The 18052-nt window shown below is 47.6% G+C and overlaps 1 long non-coding RNA gene across 1 annotated transcript; it reads right to left on the bottom strand.

The window, feature by feature from the left end:
* Positions 1–2394: 2394 nt before the first annotated feature.
* On the bottom strand, positions 2395–5885 carry LOC123649165. The gene is made up of 3 exons (XR_006738886.1): positions 5545–5885; positions 4502–4676; positions 2395–2501 (listed from the first exon to the last, which is right to left on the bottom strand). It is a non-coding gene; the product is annotated as an uncharacterized LOC123649165 (long non-coding RNA).
* Positions 5886–18052: the final 12167 nt, after the last annotated feature.

Genomic DNA, 18052 nt, shown 5'->3' with positions numbered 1-18052 from the left:
CTTTGGAGCCAGGCGCTATTTTTCCCACGTGAAGGAAGGAATCTTCCCCCTCATTCAGTGGGGCTGGGCCGGGGCGGTGTGAGGAGGGTCTCTGAGTCGCACCCGGACCTCACCAGCAGTGTTGCGACCAGGAGCCACAAGGGGGCTTCAGACCCCTGGAACACACGACTGAAAGGTCTGTGGGATCTGATCTTGAGACTAAAGATCAAAATGACAGTGGCCCCGGTCTTTACACGTTACATAGTGCACATGTCGAATTTCACTCAGCCAAATCATTCCTCGCAATAAATATCTTACAGTTATTAAAAGAGACCGCTGTTTGGACAGCGCTTCTGTGGAGCACTGGATTCCGGGGGACACTTGACTTTTGCTGTCAGGGTTCTCCTGGCTTTGGGATAGAGACGGGGGATCACGCACAGCAGCGGTTCTCAAACCTCCACGTGCGGAGGGATCGCCTGGGTCTGGCTGAAACGTCCACTCAGCAGGCCTGGGGTGGGGGCCGAGCCCCCGACTCAGTGAGCTCCCGGGGCGGCTGCTGGATGCTGCTGTTCTGCGGGGCGTCTCAGGCTCAGCTCCACTGACTGTCTGTGGTGGGGGTGACCCATGCACTGTGGGACGCTGACCAGGGTCCCTGGCCTCTACCCTCTAGCTTCCGGTAGCATCCCCACCCCCAACTGTGACAACCAAAATGTCAGCAAACATTGCCAAACATCCCCTAGGGGGAGGGACACTGAGAACCACTGAATTAGATGACTTTCACAGACCCTCCCTAATCCAGGTTTCTATGATCTAAAGCCCATATCAAAACTGCTTAGTCTGAAAACACCTCACTCTAAGCCTGAAAAAGATGACTCCGGAGCTGATCTCTGAAAAAAACGTCTTTTTAAAAATATAAAATCCCAGATTGACTCATCTTCATGACAGCTGCATGTATCAGCCCCCTGCAAAGGCCAGGCACAGTGGCATTGCACCCTGAAAGGGACCCTGGGGTGTGGCATGATGGGGAGGTGTGGCCGGGAGCGGATACCAGGTCTCTGGCTCAGGTGCCCCACGACAGGCACAGCTGTGAGCCCTCCAGGTGGACAAGCGTCCTTCGCCCCAGCTCAGCATTGGAGCCTTCCTCACGAGGCAAGAGGGCAAGTCACCCTCTAAATCAGCAGAAATCGCCCCTTCTTTACAAGGGGACTTTGCTCCTTTATCTGAAAGACCCAGGAGGTGTGTGAGGGTTTTAAATGGGGCTGGCACAGCAGGCTGATGACTCAGAGCACATCTGCGTCTGTGAGGACAGGATGGCGGCAGAGGTCCTTACACTGATTCCCGAGATAGGCACGTGGGCCCCACCCGGGAAGGAGGGAAGCCTGGGAGACGGGGTACACAGGGCACGCAGATGGGTTGATCAGTGCATGGCCGCTGCACACACTGGTGCCTACTCTGTTAAAAATGCACTAGTAGTTTTTATTGCTCTGAAATAAAAATGAGACAGTATTCCAACAGTTGGATAAATTACTGTGCTTCAAGTACCAAAGACACGTTTTCAGGTGGAAAGTTACATGCACAACCACTGTGGAGAAATCTCCAGATAGAGGGCTAAATGGGAACAGTGTAGTACCGTCTACCCAAGGCAGTGGAGGAGATGAGTGTGTGTGTGTGTGTGAAATAGAGAAAGAGAGAGACACTGAACAGATGGAAGGATAATTCAAAACATTTCAAATTTGTTTTCTATAAGGAGTAGGAAAGAATATCAAGACAAGCATGAAAGCTAGCCTTCTTTAAATGGAAATTTTTCCTTGTATAATTGACTTCGGAGCCATTTGAATTATTTAGAAGTTATAGACTTTTTTTTTTAAGAGATGGGGTCTCACTATGTTGCCCAGGCTGGTCTCAAACTCCTGGCCTCAAGTGATCCTCCTGCCTTGGTCTCCCAAAATGCTGGGATTATAGGCGTGAGCCACCACACCCAGCCTTAGACTGTTTTTTAGAGCAGATTCAGGTTCACAGCAAAACTGAGGGGAAAGTAGACAGAATTCCCATACCCTCCTTCCCCCACATACACAGCCCCCCCCAACCTGCATAAGAGTGGTACATTTGCTACATTCCATGAACACATCATTATTAACCTATGTCCACAGTTTACATTAGGGCTCACTCTTGGTGGTGTACATTCTATGGGTTTTAACAAATGTACCTACTGTTATAGTATTATATAGAGAGGTTTCACTGCCCTAAAACTCCTCTGAGATAGTGCTGGTATTATTATTCTGAGGTTGTTGGATATAAGATGTGGAATAAAGCAAATAGGTAATTAGTAATATCCTCATTCTACGAAATCCCTGCTGTCCTGCAAGCCAGGATTACCAGCGTGGGAGAAACAGGATACAGACGGGAGACAGGAGCTTACCTCAACCTTTGCAGTCTCAGATAGGAGTTGGAAATATCGTGATGAACTCATGGTCCGAAGTACTTTATAGACGTGTGTTTCCTGATGTTTCCACGGTAAAGCCCTAAAATCAATGACCAACCCAGAGCAATGTCCAGAGTGTGCTTTGTAAACTTCCAACTAAATAACCCCAGAAATCCTTGGAGAGGGGGCTGATTCCATGTTTGGACTAACAACTCAATGCAAAGGGGAAAAAACAAATTGGTCACTGCAAGAGGATGCTAGGGAACTAACTCATTATTTTGCACACTAGAAATTAAAGGAAAAGACTTGAGCATTAGTCCTGTGTTTCACAGATGAACTGCACTGGTGGCTGACCAAATGGTAGATAAGGGGAGGTTTTTCCTATTAGAAGCATTCCAGTTAGTGAGTGAAGACGGAACATCATTACTTTGCAAGTTCTAATCAATTAACGGACTTGAGCATCATGACAGCCCCTCGAGACACTACCTGCCTTTGGATGGAAGAATACACTACCACCTGTCAATAGTCTCGCCAAAAAAAATTCAACTCTAAATGTGATGAAGCCTTTAGATCCCGTGACCCATTTACGGGAAATGCAAAGACAGAAGAACACGTTAAAGGACAGACACTCCATGGACTCAATCTGCAAAATCCAGTGGGAAACCCCACAGGACACATGGCCCACTTTTTGCAACAATACATTCCAGGGAACTAAAAGGTGGAGGAGAAACCCACAGATTAAAAAATGCTTAAAAGAAACATCTATTAAAAAAAAAAAACTGTGAAAACAAGTATGACATTGACAAAACAATTGAAAATGACACTGACTGAATGTTTTATGCTAAGGAGTAATTGTTAATTTTTCAAGTCTAATTATGGTAACTTTAGCTTTTAGAGACACCTAGTAAAATAGGTGGGGATGGAATTAGATGGATGTGCTTCTAGGTCACGTGGGAGGGGAAGTGGAGGTGGGTACGGATGGGAGAGATTGGCAAGTTGTCGACTGCAGCTGGAGCCAGGGATGGTGCATGGGGAGACACTGGGCTGTTTTGTCTCTTTTTAATGTGTTTGAAATTCTCCATAATATAAAAGTAAAAGAAATAAATAGATCAGAGTCAAGTATTTATGAAAACCCTAAGCTCCAAAAGAAGAGGTGTCCTGGCCCTCGTTTTGAATATACTATCGGGCTCTCTCTCACTGTGTACCAGCTGCCTGGTTTGTAACCAGGGCCTGGAGCCCGAGGGACAGTTTCTGGCGGCTCGTATTTGGAGCCCAGCCTGATGTTGCAAGCACGGACTCTGGAGCCAAGCGAATAGACGGCTGCAGACACCAGCTCTGAGCTGCGTGTCCTTGGGCCCACTGGTCACCTTCTCTCTGCTTGGTCCCCTCATCTGTGAATTGGGGCAAATGGTATTATCTACTTTAGGGGTTTGGGGCAGATTAAATAAGTTCATATTTGTAAAGCACTTAGAATAGCACCTGCTGCAGAGTTAGTGCTACATACGTGTCAACTTTTTCCCTGTTTTAGTTATTCTTTCACCATTTCTTCAGCTCCTAGCTCGCTGAATGAACTAGCTGAATGAACAAGTGTTAAATAAGAAAGCATGAATCACTACGTGAGGGCTAACTCTTCTAGCAGGGGTGTGGGCCACTGAGGAGGCAGCAGTGAACCAGGGCACCCCGGGCCTGTGTTAGCTCACCTGTGCAGGTGCAGAACCCTGAACCATCAGTGAGGAGTTCACTGGACCACAGTGGAAACAAAGGAAGTCCGTGGGTTCCAGGATTTTTCCGAAACTGTACTCTCAGGGCAGTGCAGGGACAAGATAAAAAGTGACCTTTCCTAAAAGATTACAATGTGCCAGGCTCTGCATGTACTTTACGGGATCCTTGCAACAACCCCTTGAGGTTGACATGGCCGGCGAGGGTGCGTCACCTGCCCAAAGTGTCCTCGCTAGTAAGTGGCTGAGCTAGGATCTGAACACACAGGCCTATCTGGCCCCAGAGCCCCCTAGAAAGCTGATAAGCTTTTACCAGAACCTCCCTGGCTTTGGGAAAATAAAAACATAACGATGTGTATAAAGCCGATTTTCTTACACATACCTCATTCTTACATGGTGGTGGCAACAGATTCTGCCTTGGTGCATTCAGAGTTCCAGACTCGAATCCGTTTCCAAGTGGAGTTATCCAGTGGACAGGGAGTGAGCAGAGTCTGGAGTCTGGAGAGGTCTGTGCCGTGGACGTGCATTCGGAAGCCACCATCCAGGTAACGGAGGTCCTGGTAGTGAGCGTACAGGTGCAGAGGTCAGCGTCCAGATGGCCGGCGGCAAGCAGCCGGCACACTGATGAGACCGGTCAAACCACCCGTGGGTGGTGAGGACAAACTCAAGAAATGAGTGTGGAGCCCCAGGGAACCCTGGAAGCAAGAGTCGGGAGCAGCAAAGGCCTTCGCAGGAGGGGACAGGGGAGGGTGTGTCCTGGAAGCCGAGTGAAGACGGGTCCGGTGCTGCAGGTGGTCGGGCGGGGTGAGCACTGGGCACTGAGCCCCGGAGGACCTGGCACGAGCAGAGTCGGTGGAGGGTGGGTGCCGGGGCCTCAAGCCAGACACAGGCTGTGACAGTTACGACTTGATAGCACAGCATGACGGTCTCGGCATCTCCTCGGAGCTTCGCACACGGACTCCTTTTCCGTCAGAGGACAGGGGAGCCACAGGAGCACGGTCATGGGAGCACGGTCGGACCACGCTTCCTCTCAGGGCACCTGTCTCCAAGAGTCCCAAGTGGTGGCCCCAGGGAAGTGTGTGGTGGCCCAGGAAGAGCAGCTGCCTGTGCACCCCTCGGGAGGGAGGGGACAGCAGCCCCTCTGTCCAGCGCACTGCAGGAAGGTGGCCCCCAGGGTGATGGGGAGCGACTGGCTCCTGGGCCTCTCCCCCACGCCATGGCCTGGGGGGCCCGGCAACGCTTAGGGGCTGCTCGGACTTTCCTCGCAGAGCCACACCGAGGTTTCCTTTCCTCTACTCAGGCCTAGAACGACTTCTCTTGCTCCCGGGCAAGTCTCCCCCTCCCCTTGGTGCAGTTAATGTCACCTGTGAGTAGGAGAGTCAAAGTGTGACACAATCCCCACAAAGACCCGCTGAGCAGACTCACCTCAGAGTGGGAGTTTTAAATCGTGGGTGTTGATTTGTGTGAATCTCCTGTTAGAGACATTTCAAGGCGTGAAATTGAATAAAAAAGGACAAGGAAATTCCGATAGGTGAGGCAGACGCTTTGTGGAGGGGGATGGTGCTGAGGCCTCTCTCAGAGCCCGCTCTGCCTCCAGGTCAGAATTCACGGCCACAACAGGGATAAGGGGTGGAAGAAGTTATAGCAGCTTGGAACTGGGTTTCCCAGCAGACAGGGTCTCCTGCAATCCGCAGAGCAGAGCCCATTTCGGAGTGCGAGCGGGTTGAAATGGGTGCCCGCCACCCAGCTGTCCAGAGTCTCCCGTGTGGCTGTGCAGGCAGAGTGACAAAGGCGTCAGGAGTGACAAAGGCGTCAGGACTGGTTGCCCAACTTCATTTTAGGGAAAACGAGCTCCAAGTCGGGGAGAGGTTGAAGAGCTGGTAATTCTAGGTGCTCCCACACAGCGCTCACCAGGAGCCAACATTTCAAAGGTCGAGGCCGGCCAGACTGAAACCGCCCTTTACAAATTAATAAAGGGGTACAAGGTGAGAACTGTGGAAATGGCCAAAAACTCTGCGAAGGCCTTGCTAAAAATAAGAATAATAATGATAATAACCAGCCACTGTCCCCTCGTTTGCTTCTCTATAATTGCTACTCTAGAAGCACACAGCTGCTGGTCGTAAAGATTCTTAATTTGTTCCGTAGGTAACATCACCTTTTCAAAACCTAAAGGTAGTTTTCTAGATATCTTCCAGGCCCTGCATTCTGGTGGGGTGGCTGACCCACCCAGACCAGTGGCCCACACTGAGGAACTGACTCAACTGGTATTGTGGCCCCATGCAAGAACCTACTCAGCAAAGAAGGCAATTCTTACACCCCTATGGTTCTGCCCTGAATCCAGCCAATTAGCAGACCAAGTTGCCTAGCCTTCGGCCCAACAAACTGTCTTTAAAAACCCTTTCTCCCAAATTTTCTGGGAGATGGATTTCAGAAATTCCTCCCGTCTCCTTGCACGGTGCCTGCAATATTAAACTCTTTCTCTGCTGTCTCAGTGTATTGGCTTCCTCTGGAGCAGCAGGCAGCGAACCTGGTTGGGTGGTACCAAAATGGGGGCTTGTCCGGGATTGCCGTTGTGTGCACACACCTGTGGTTCAGCAGCCTCTCACCAGCGGGGGACTTGTAGATGTGCCCTAGTGGCCACTCGGTTCTCTTAGATTGAGGGCTGTCTCTGGCGCCGGCCCTACTGGTGGGATGTTGTGGGCCCATGGTGCTTGGACCTGTTCACAGTGGAGAAACAGTTGCTGGAACTTGAAGACGTCCTGGTGAGTATTCAAAGCGTGTACAGCACCCCCACCGCTTCCTTCTCCCAGTTGTTTGGCCTCTCTGAAGTCATTGTGGCTCCTTGGTGGGCTCAGCTGGCTTTCCCTGTACTATAGGAAGAGTCTCGTCTTGGGGAGACTTGTCCCAAGTCAGACAGAGAACAGGGAGTCTGTCCTGAACTCTGCACCTGGTAAATGAATTGAGGACACAAGGCAGGCCCTGTCCTTTGTAGCCACCATTGATGTCATGTGGCTACCTGAGAACTAGGAGAACCAGAAAAGACCTTAGGGATGGTACCTATGTTGTGGTTTCAAAATTCTTTTCAATAACTTGAAATCTTAACGTCATGTTAAATTAAAGAGGAAGGATAATCATAAAATGTCTAAGTCATTTATAAAGTAAACTACTAAAACATTAATTGTTAAACATAAGTTTAAGTTTATATACCTTGACATTCTTATTTTTATATAAAATATATAAAAATCTTATTTGTATATAAAGTGTCTTATTTTTATATAATATAAAAAACTAAATATCTTTAGGTATACCTAAATAAATATTATGTGCTAATAAATATTGGGGACTGATAAAAGTTCAAAGTTACTTTAACTTCCTAGGTTTTTGTAAGAGTTCACATTATGATTTATATAATTAAAACTATTAGATAAAACAGAAATAATTCTATATAAAAAATAAAATATTTTTTATAAAAAGGTTATAAGATAGAAATGTAGTTTTTGTTAAAAAAGATAATTTTGTCTAATTTATAGGTTTTAAAACCTGCCTTAAATAAAATAAATGATAATTAAAACTAAATGGATATAAGAGTTAAAAAAGTTATAAAAGGTTTATAAAAAATTTACAGTCAAATTGATTAAAGTTAAATAAATTTATTTATAGATTTTATTAAAATTAACTTTACTATTAATGCACTAATATAAATAAACTAAAAAAAAGGGGGGAGGTGAGGGGAGAGAAAGAGAAACAGATTCAGTTTGCTTCCTTACTAACTTGTATTTCAGTTTGTCTCTGTTAGGTCCCATGATTGTTTGGGAAACAGAGTCCTCTCTATCAAAGAGTAAGATTATTTTGCTTTTTAAAATTTTTGAATTATCAGTTTGGCTAAATGAATTTTATAGTAACCTGCGATCTTGTTTTGCAACAAGTGTTTTATGACAGACAATTCATGACTTCCTGCTTCTTATCACTAAAATTTAAAGTGCCTAAAAAGAAGAATTCTAGTTGATACATGTAATTCTGTATATATAAAGTGCATAAAAGAATAAATAAGTTTTTTTTTTTTTTTTGAGACAGAGTCTTACTTTGTTGCCTGGGCTAGAGTGCTGTGGCATCAGCCTAGCTCACAGCAACCTGAAACTCCTGGGCTCAAGCGATCCTTCCGCCTCAGCCTCCCAAGTAGCTGGGACTACAGGCATGTGCCACCATGCCCGGCTAATTTTTCTATATATATTTTTAGCTGTCCCTATGATTTCTTTCTATTTTTAGTAGAGATGGGGTCTCGCTCTTGCTCAGGCTGGACAGGTGAATCCTTGGCTTGACTCGAGAGGCTTTCAAGTCTAACCTGAAATTCCTTATGAAAAGTTCCAGCAAAGCCAATTAAAAAAAAGCCTATATGGCTAATAATTATTCTTACTGAACTTTATGCAAATAAATCAGGGCAAGTATAACAAGAGTAAAGTTTATTGTTATAAATAAATTGATTCTACTATGATTCATCTTTAATAAAAATGGGAAACTAGAGAGAGAAACGGTTTCATTCCTCTTACCCTGGACTCAACTCCAACTATGCCTCTTTGTCAGCAGGAAAAAGCCAGATCGGTCGTGTGCCCTTTCTCTCTCTTTTGCCCACACTTCGGGAAGGAAGTTGGATAAAACCTGGGGTGGGGAAGATTGAAATCGCCCTTTACAAATTAACAAAAGGGTACAAGGTGAGAACTGTGGTAAGGGCCAAAAACTCTGCGAAGGCCTTGCTAATAATAATAATAATAATCAGCCACCATCTCCCTGTTTGCTTCTCTATAATTGCTACTCCGGAGCCACATAGCTGCTGGTCATAAGGATTCTTGCTCCGTAGATAACATCACCTTTTCAAAACCTAAAGGTAGTTTTCCAGGTATCTTCCAGGCCCCACATTCTGGTGGAGCGGCTGACCCACCCAGACCAGTGGCCCACACTGAGGAACCGACTCAACTGGTATTGAGACCCCCACCCAAGAACCTGGTCAGCAAAGAAGACAATTCCTACACCCCTATGCTTCCGCCCTGAACCCTGCCAATTAGCAGACCCAATTGCTGAGCCTTTTGCCCGCCACACTGTCTTTAAAAACCCTTTCTCCCAAATTTTCCGGGAGATGGATTTCAGAAATTCCTCCCATCTCCTCGCATGGCGCCTGCAATATTAAACTCTTTCTCTGCTGTCTCAGTGTATTGGCTTCCTCTTGAGCAGCAGGCAGCGAACCTGGTTGGGTGGTAACAAAACTGTGTGGGTGGAGCAGCAATGGGAGGGTCATTGGAGCAGCGATGGGAGAAGTAGAGAAAATACCGGAGTGAAGTCAACTGCAATGCTGACGGCAGGTATCTGGAAGAGGGGCCACGGAGGACTATGGATACTTTCATTCTTATTTATATTTTTAGTATTTTATACACTTTATACTAGGGACAAATATTGCTTTTATAATTAGAAAAAAATATGAGGCCATTTTTATAAAGAGAGGAGGGGAAAAAGTTTATTGTATTTGCTTAGAACATAAGATTATGACTAGGAAGAGAAGACAGTGATAAGTTCATCTATTCTAAGCTGAACAAGTCTAGGAAGGCTAAAACGGCTAGAAATGTAGAAAATTTGAATGTAGAACCTGGCTGGATGAAATGTGCACACTCAAATAAAATTATCACTTTAAATATAATATATCATGTTTTACTTTAAAAGAGTACAGTATCTCATAAACTTCAAAGTTGTTTCCCCTCTACTTTTGAAAGTGTTCCACTTTTTCTCTTGGCTGCCAGGCTGCTCCGGAACTAAATTCTGGGCTTAGTCCCTCTTTAGTATAACATACAATCATCTCTTCCTTTCTTTTCTTCATTTCCATTATTTTATGCTTGCTTAAATGATTTTATTTAATGTCTTTATTACAAGCCCCCACAATCCTTTTGGGGAGCAGTAGGGGGCATGATAATGATAAATGATCTCTGACAGAGAAACTCTGAAGCCGAGAGGAACGGGCTCTTTCTCACTTACAGATGTCAGAGCTGGTGCTCACCGACGGTGACGGAGACCCACGCTGGGTCCACCCAACTAGAACCCAACCCGAGACTCCTCACCCAGTGCTCCTTTCACGGCGCCAAGCTCCATGGTGGGCATTAGGCCGGTGACAGGACGGGCCCTGTTACCTCCCACTCCCGGCGCTGTCCACCTGGAAGGTAGGAGGGAGTCTCCCAGGCAACGTGGAACCTTGCTCGTCCCCTCCCGGGGAGCGCGTTGCCCAGAACCTGTCAAACAAGGCTGCCAACGCCGGTGGTGACAACTAATATTTGCCAATCTTGGTTTCAGAGCAAGGGGTAGTTCCTCCAAAGACTTGCTGTCCTCATTTCTGTCCTGCTTTGGTGATACTTCTGTTCAAACCCCTGTCCCTCTGAGGGTCCTGAGTCTCGCCACGCCCCTGGAGAAGCCGTGGCTCTGCCCTCCCGGGTCTCTGGGGACCTCGCTGGGTCAGTCGGCCTGGGCTGCAGTGACAACGCACCACAGACCGGGGGCTGCCACAGCTGACATTCGTGGCCTCCCAGTTCGGAGGCCAGAAGCCCAAGAGGAAGGGGTCGGCAGGGGTGGTTCCCTCTGAGGGCTCTGAGGGAGGGACCCGCTCCAGCCCCTCTCCTGGGCCGCAGGTGGCCGTCTTCTCCGCGTGTCTCACTCGCTCTTCCCTCTGTGTGTGTTTGTGTCCGTTTCCTCTTCCCGTAGGGACGCCGGCGCTGCAGGATGAAGGCCCACCCTACGACCTCGTGTTAACTTAATTCGCTCTGTAAAGGCCTTGTCTGCCAATACAGTCTCACTCTGAGGTACTGGGGGTTAGGGCTCCAATATGGATTTTCGGGGGGCCCGCAGTGCTCGCCCGCCACCCCTGCAGAGGCCCACGTTGTGGGGCGGCCCCCGCACCTCTCGAGCCAGCAGCTGACCAGGCCCCCAGGGACAGACCTCCCCCTTCGGCTGTGTGACCTTCGGCAGCTTCCTCCGTCTCTCTGGATTTGGTTTCTCCATACGCAGCCCCCTCCTGCCTGACAGGGCTGTTCTGAGGACTAAGAGTGACACTGTCTGTAAAGCGCTGGCACCTACCTGGCAGGAGCTAGAGAAGCAGCAGTGACGAGTGATGCTGACACAAAGTGGCCAGCTTTTGTGAGGGGGATGCCCCACGCCTGTTCCACCTCAGAGCTGACGGGCCAGTCACAGCTGGAGCAAGGGCCGCCCAGGACACGTCTGGGCCCCTCAGTGTCGCAGGCCCCACAGTTCAGCCCCCTCTGGCAGCCTGGGGCTCCCTTCACACAGCGCAGACGCTCTCAGGTAAATTCCATGACTGCCACCGGCACGCCTGTAGGAGCCACCACCCCTCTCAGCCAGTGGGACCACATTCCAGCGAATTCCAACTGACACAGACCTCAGGGAACTACTGTAACCACATTCTCACTTCCAGTCTGGTGATCCCACCGACTGGGGTCCCCTCTAACACGCGTGTCCCTCCCCACCGTGAGGCAGGGAGGCGGTGGCTTCCCCGACTTGCAGAGGGAGATGCGGAGAGTGAAAAATGGATCTGCTCAAGTCACGTGTGGGACAAGGAAGACGCAAGCTTGAGACTTTCACGCCACGTCTCTTGTCCCGCGTTTGTGCAGCATGACAAGCCCGGACCCCTGTGACACACCGCCTGGTATACCAGGAGCTCAGGCTCGGGCCATCGGGTGGGCGACCTCTGCCTCTGCCAGCCCCGCATCTGGCCAAGAGGCAAGCAGATGGCTGGCCGGATGCCAACCAAGGCTCTCAGGTGCCACTCGTCCTCCAGAAACGGTGGCAGAGAGGGCAGGACAGAGGCTGGGTCTGACACGGTTTGGAGGAGCGTTTCTCAGAGAACTCCTGTGGCACTGGGTCCTGGGACAGGCCGAGGGAAGCAAGAGCGCCCTGCCAGTGCACTTGGGGAAATCCTCCTTGGCAGAGACCTTGGAAGCCAAGTCCATAGACAAGGCTTTGAGAAGCACTGTGTAGAGAACCCGCCTGACTTCAACTCATCAGACCAAGGAAACCCCGCCTCCCCTTGAAAAAATTCCCCCCATACCTATTACTATCCCCCACCCTTGGGAACCAGCAATGTTCTATAGAACACGTGCAGGGAAACACTGGCCAAAGGATTACTGAGCAAGAATTAATAATGAGTTTTTTCCTCTTTCCTCGTTAGGGCTGAATGTTGGTTTCAAAAAAAAAAATGTAGTGTTTACTCAGGGCTTACCATGAGCCAGCCGGCAGTGGCTAAGTCATTTCATCCTCAGTAACACCCCAGGTGCTGGGGACCTCTGTCACCCCCACTGTTCAGATGGGGAGACTGAGGCAAAGGAAAGTCAAATATCTTGCCTGAGGTCAAACAGCTGGCAAGCATAGACTGAACTAAGACACAGCTCACCTTTGGTGGCTTGATTTCCTTGTCTTTCTCTATTTGCTTGAGTTCCAATACTGTCATCATGCCACACCAGGCAGACTCGACAGGCTGTAAGTGCAAAGTGAGCTGTCATGGGAGTATTTGTCAGAAAACTTTCAAATACCATCACTGATCCCACAAAGATGCTAAGGTTTAAAGGAGACAAAATAATTATCCCTTCCCTTGCCCTCATGTTATTCTTGGAGAGCAATTTGGCAACGCTGGTCAAATTTAAAATGTGCCCTTCCTCTGACCCAGTGATGCCATTCCTATGACTGTATCCTTGGGAAACAGAGACATGTGCAAAGATGAAAACAAAACCTGTGCACATCTTCCCTCCAGACACCCTAACGCCTCTCTCTCCTTTCTCTTAGGGGATGACCAAGAAAACAGAAGCCACCACGTCAGAACTAGCATGTACCCTCACCCCACAGCCCACAGCCAGCAGTGCCTCCTCGCCTGCTGCCTGTCCTCTCATGTCCCATCTTCTCCCTCTTGTGAGTTTGAGGACTTCACTCCTGTCGACATGATCAATTTTTACCCTCCCTAGGGGACTGCTGTCATCAGTCTGCACACGTGCTGTCACTCTGCCATTTAGACAACCTGAGTCCTCCCCGACTCCACCTCTAGCTTTTCTCCATGTCATCAGCTTCTCTGCTGCCCTCCGTGCAAACACTAAACAAGCACACACGCACGGTCCCAGTTGCTCTTCTCACATCCTTTCTGGAACTGACTCCAACCAGCCTTTTGTCCGCACCCCTCCGTCAAGGTGCCCGGCACCTCCACTTTGCCAAAGCCAATGCTGATTCTCAGGCCTCATTCTCATTGGATTTAGCAAGTCACTCCCTCTTTGAAATATTAATACTTTATTCACATGGCTTTGGGGACACCACTCTCTCGCTCCTTCTGGATCACTGGCTTCACTTTCATGGTCTTTGTTGGTCCCTCCTCCTCTCTGCAACCTCTCAGCACCGGAGGGCCCCAAGGCTCCGCCCATGGCTCCTCTGTCCAGGAGGCCTCAGCTGGACTCCACGGCTTTAGTATCATCTCAATAGCAACATCTCCTCTGGTCCAGACACTCCCCTGAATTTGACATCTGGGTCCCCGGCGTGCCTGGTGAAACCCCTCAACCTGCACACGCTGCTCCCTCCCCCATCTCTCACCTTCCACCCCTCTGTCCTTCCAGAGGCTCAGGCCCCAAACTGTGGAACCTGACTCCTCTCTCTTGACCCTAATTCCATCTGTCAGGTGTCCTGACAACACTCCCTTCCAGGTGAATCCAGAATCCATCCTCCAAGCCACTGTCCCCACCTTCCTGCTTCTTCCATAACTCCCAACAATCTCCTCCCCACAGGACAGACAACTGATCTCAAAAAACCTAAGTCTGGTCACGTCCATGCTATGTCCAAAGCCTTCGAATTTTAGCATAAAATGCAAAGTCTTACTGAGGCCAGTAGGGCGCCCTGGGACCCAGCTCCTGTCCCCTCTGCCCCCGGGTCCTGCCTCCCTGGCTGCTCTGTGGACAGCCCACACCCATCTCTGTTCCCTCTGCAGAAACACGTTTCCCCTCAGCTCCTGAGGGCTTGTCTCTCAGGTCACTCTCAAATGTCCCTCAACTGGACTGCTCCACAGACCAGTCCCCTCCACCCACACACCCGCATCCTGCCTTGTTTTACCCCAGGGCACCGCCTGGCAGATGAAATGTCCCCTTGTTTACAGTTTGCCTCCCTTCACCGGAACCCGAGCTCCACAGGGATGAATCCCCAGAGCTTAAAACGATGCCTGGCAGGGCAGGCACACCGCGAATATGCACCAGCGAATGAAGGATGCTTTTCCCAATGTTGCTTTATAAATCCAAGAGTCACAAAAGCGGACTGATGGAAAAAGTGAGCATCTGCACAGGGGTCGCGTGGAGTAGTCACTGTCCCCCAAGGCTTTCCAAGGCACAGGAGACGAAAACAGCAGGTTGAGACACCCCGACTGGTAAGAGCCCATGGACGTGAAGTTACACGTGGCTGTCCGCATGGCTGTGTGCATGTCACTCCCCAGAGAGGGCTGCTTTTGGGGGCGACCTGCAATTTCACTTTTCACTGCGATTCTGTACTGAATTAATGTATTGCAGATACTTGTCCTGGGTCAAGTACTGGTTGCACAGTGTTGGTGGCTTTTCATCCTCTTAACAGGCTCTTTCTCAGAGCAAAAGTTTTTACTTTTGAGGAAGTCAAACTTCTCAATGTTTCCTTTACAGATCATGCTTTTGCAGTCAAGTCCAGTGGTCCCACGGGCACTGCAGAGGGCAGGACGTGCATCCTGGCTGGCGAGGATGACAGTCCTGGCTCCCTACTTGTCCTTCCCTGGCGCCCCCTGCAGCCTTGAGAGGGGGGGAGTCTGGGCTCCCCGCGGCGGTGGCTGTTGCGGGTGTGCGTCGGGCCATGGTGTTTGCCATGGCGTTTGGCTGGAGTGGGGCTGGTACTGCCCAAAAGTTTCCTGTTTTGCTAGGCTGCTCTCTTTTCCCTCTGTCCAGATAGAAAGGCCTTTGTGGGTCTTTTTATTTGTATTATGGCTAAATATATATTATGAAATTTACCATTTTAGCCATTTAAAAGTGTATAGTTTATGGCACTAAGTACATTCACATTGTCGTGCAACCATCACCACCATCCACGTCATGAACTTTTTCCTCTCACCCAACTGAAATTCTTGTAACCATTAAACACTGACTCCCCCTTCTCCCCTCTCTCCCCAGCGCCTGGCAACTACCATTCCACTGTCTGTGAATTTGCCTACTCTAGGAACCTCGCAGAAGTGGAATGATACAGTCTTTATCCTTTAGTGACTGGCTTATTTCAGTTGGCATGTGTTGGAAGTTCATCCATGTTGCAGCATGTGCCAGGACTTCTTTCCTTTGTAAGGCTGAGTAATATTCCATTGTATGGATAGACCACATCTTGTTTATCCAACCATCCATCGATGGACGCTTGTGTTGCTTCCACCTTTTGGCTACCACAAATAACACCACGAACATGGGTGTATAAGTATCTGTTCCAAGTCTTTGCTTTCAATTCTTTTGGGTTTATATCCAGAAGTGGACTTGCTACATCATACGGAATTCTATGTTTAATTTTTTGAAGAACCACCGTACCATTTTCCACAGCAGCGGCACCATTTTACATTCCTATCAGCAGCGCACATGAGTTCTGAGGTCTTGACATCCTCAACAATGCTTATTTTTAAAATAACAGCCATCACAATGGGTGTAAAGGGGTGTTGGTCTTTTTGTCTGTGCCTGTTGGCATTTCCATTTCTTTGACTCCAAGTAGGGGATATATAAGGCAAAAAGAAAACCAGAAAACTCACACCTTGTCACTCTTCGGGTCCCAAGGTCTCTAGCTGCTCTGCCTTCTTCACTTTGCCTTTCAGGGTCTTATGTTTGTTTTCTGTATAACGTGCAGTGTTTTTAGTTGTACTTAGTGGGAGGAATAGGGAAAATTATGCCCACTTCATATTCCTGGATGTGGAGCTCTCCCTGAAGTTTTTTTTTTTAACATGCAGGTTCCCTCACCATATCTTTCTTTTTGAAATTTATTTGTTGAAGAAACCAGGATGTTTATCTCACAGAGCCTTCCACAGAATGGATTTTGTGGATTGGATTCCCTGTGGTGTCATTTAATGTGCTGCTCTGTGCCCTGTATGTCCCAGGGAATTGGGAGGTGGAGTTAGAGGCTTGATCAGATTCAGATGCAGGTTTTTGGCAGGGCTACTTCACAGGTGGTGCTCTGAACTTCTATCACGAGACACGATGATTCTTTGTTTTTCTTGGTATTAACTATATCAACTCTTTCAATAGTTACTAATTGGTTGTTTTTTCTAGTGCCATTATGAACTCATGGATTTAAAGATACATTTTCAATCCATTGCTATTATTATTCTTACTGATGATCACCCCATGTCTAGTTAGCAGGGGCTTTTTTTTTTTTTTTTTTGAGATAGAGTCTCGCTCTGTTGCCCGGGCTACAGTGCTGTGGCGTCAGCCTTGCTCACAGGAACGTCAAACTCTTGGGCTCAAGCGATCCTCCTGCCTCAGCCTCCCGAGTAGCTGGGACTACAGGCATGTGCCACCATGCCCAGCTAATTTTTTCTATACATATTTTAAGTTGCCCAGATAATTTCTTTCTATTTTTAGTATAGACAGGGTCTCGCTCTTGCTCAGGCTGGTCTCAAACTCCTGAGTTCAAACGATCCACCCGCCTCGGCCTCCAGAGTGCTAGGATTACAGGCGTGAGCCACCTAGCCCCAGGGGCTTCTTTAAATCCTCCTGCCATGAGACCAGCTCTCTCCCACCTCCCCAAGCCTGGTATGAAAAGATGCTCATGACTGGCCTTGGACAAATTCTGCCCTGAATCTGCAAACAGCCCCTCTCTAAGGAGCCCTGGTTCACATTTTGGCCCTAGGGTTCGTCACTGTTTTTAGGCCTTTCCAGTGAACAAGTTGGGAAATAAATGTGTTTAAGATAAAATATATCATGAGTCCAAACTGGTAGTTCCACATCAAATCCAGAACTAAAGGGTTTTAATTTAACCCCTTGATCTTAAAAATGCATCTTTTCTTCTTCCATGTCAAAAACCTGGTTCCCAACAATATCAACATAAATACTCATTTACTGTCTCTGGCAATAAATATACAACCATCTCAGAATAACAGCACACTCTCAAAAAACAATACTATACTTCCACAAACAAAACAATTACTAAAAATTGTTTTTATCAAGCACTTCCCACTCTTTTTTCTCCTTACAACACGTTCCACTAAGAAGGCACAATGAAATTCTTGTATTTTAAAGTTGTTTGAAATAATTCCTTTCTGTATTTATGCTACCAACTTGATATATGGTTAGGTTCATTTATTTAATTTTGCTTTCAATTATTAGAAATTAACAAATTCACTTTAATAATTATGTAAATATTCACATGGTTCTAAAGCCAACTATATAATGCAAATGATACTAGACAAGTTTATCATCCAGTTCTGTCCCCTATGTCATGCCTTCTTCCTGCTATAGGTGACAACTGTAAAAAAATGTTTTTTGCCTATAGTTGACAATATGATATTGTGCACTTGAAATTTTGTTAAGAGGACAGATCTTAAGTTCTTAACACACAAGAGAAAAAAAAGGAAAAAAGGGCACAAGGAAACCAGTTTTTGAAGGTGATGGATATGTTTACTGCCTTGATTGTGGCAATGGTATCACTGGTGTGTGCATATGTCCAACCTCATCAAACTGTACACATTAAACAGGGGAAGGTTTTTTTGTATATCAACTAGGCCTCAATGAAGCTGTTAAAATTTTCTTTTATTATCTGAAGATCACTCTTTAGTAGTATACAGAAATATTCTTAATTCCTTTTTATAGCTATATAGTATTCCACTGTGTGGATGTACCATAGTGTATACAGACAATTCCCTATTGAAGGAAATCAAATT

Source organism: Lemur catta, chromosome 13, assembly GCF_020740605.2.
Source record: "Lemur catta isolate mLemCat1 chromosome 13, mLemCat1.pri, whole genome shotgun sequence".
Lineage (NCBI taxonomy): Eukaryota > Metazoa > Chordata > Mammalia > Primates > Lemuridae > Lemur > Lemur catta.
The sequence above is the reverse complement of the archived record's forward strand: the minus strand, read 5'-3'. Positions and strand labels throughout refer to the sequence as shown.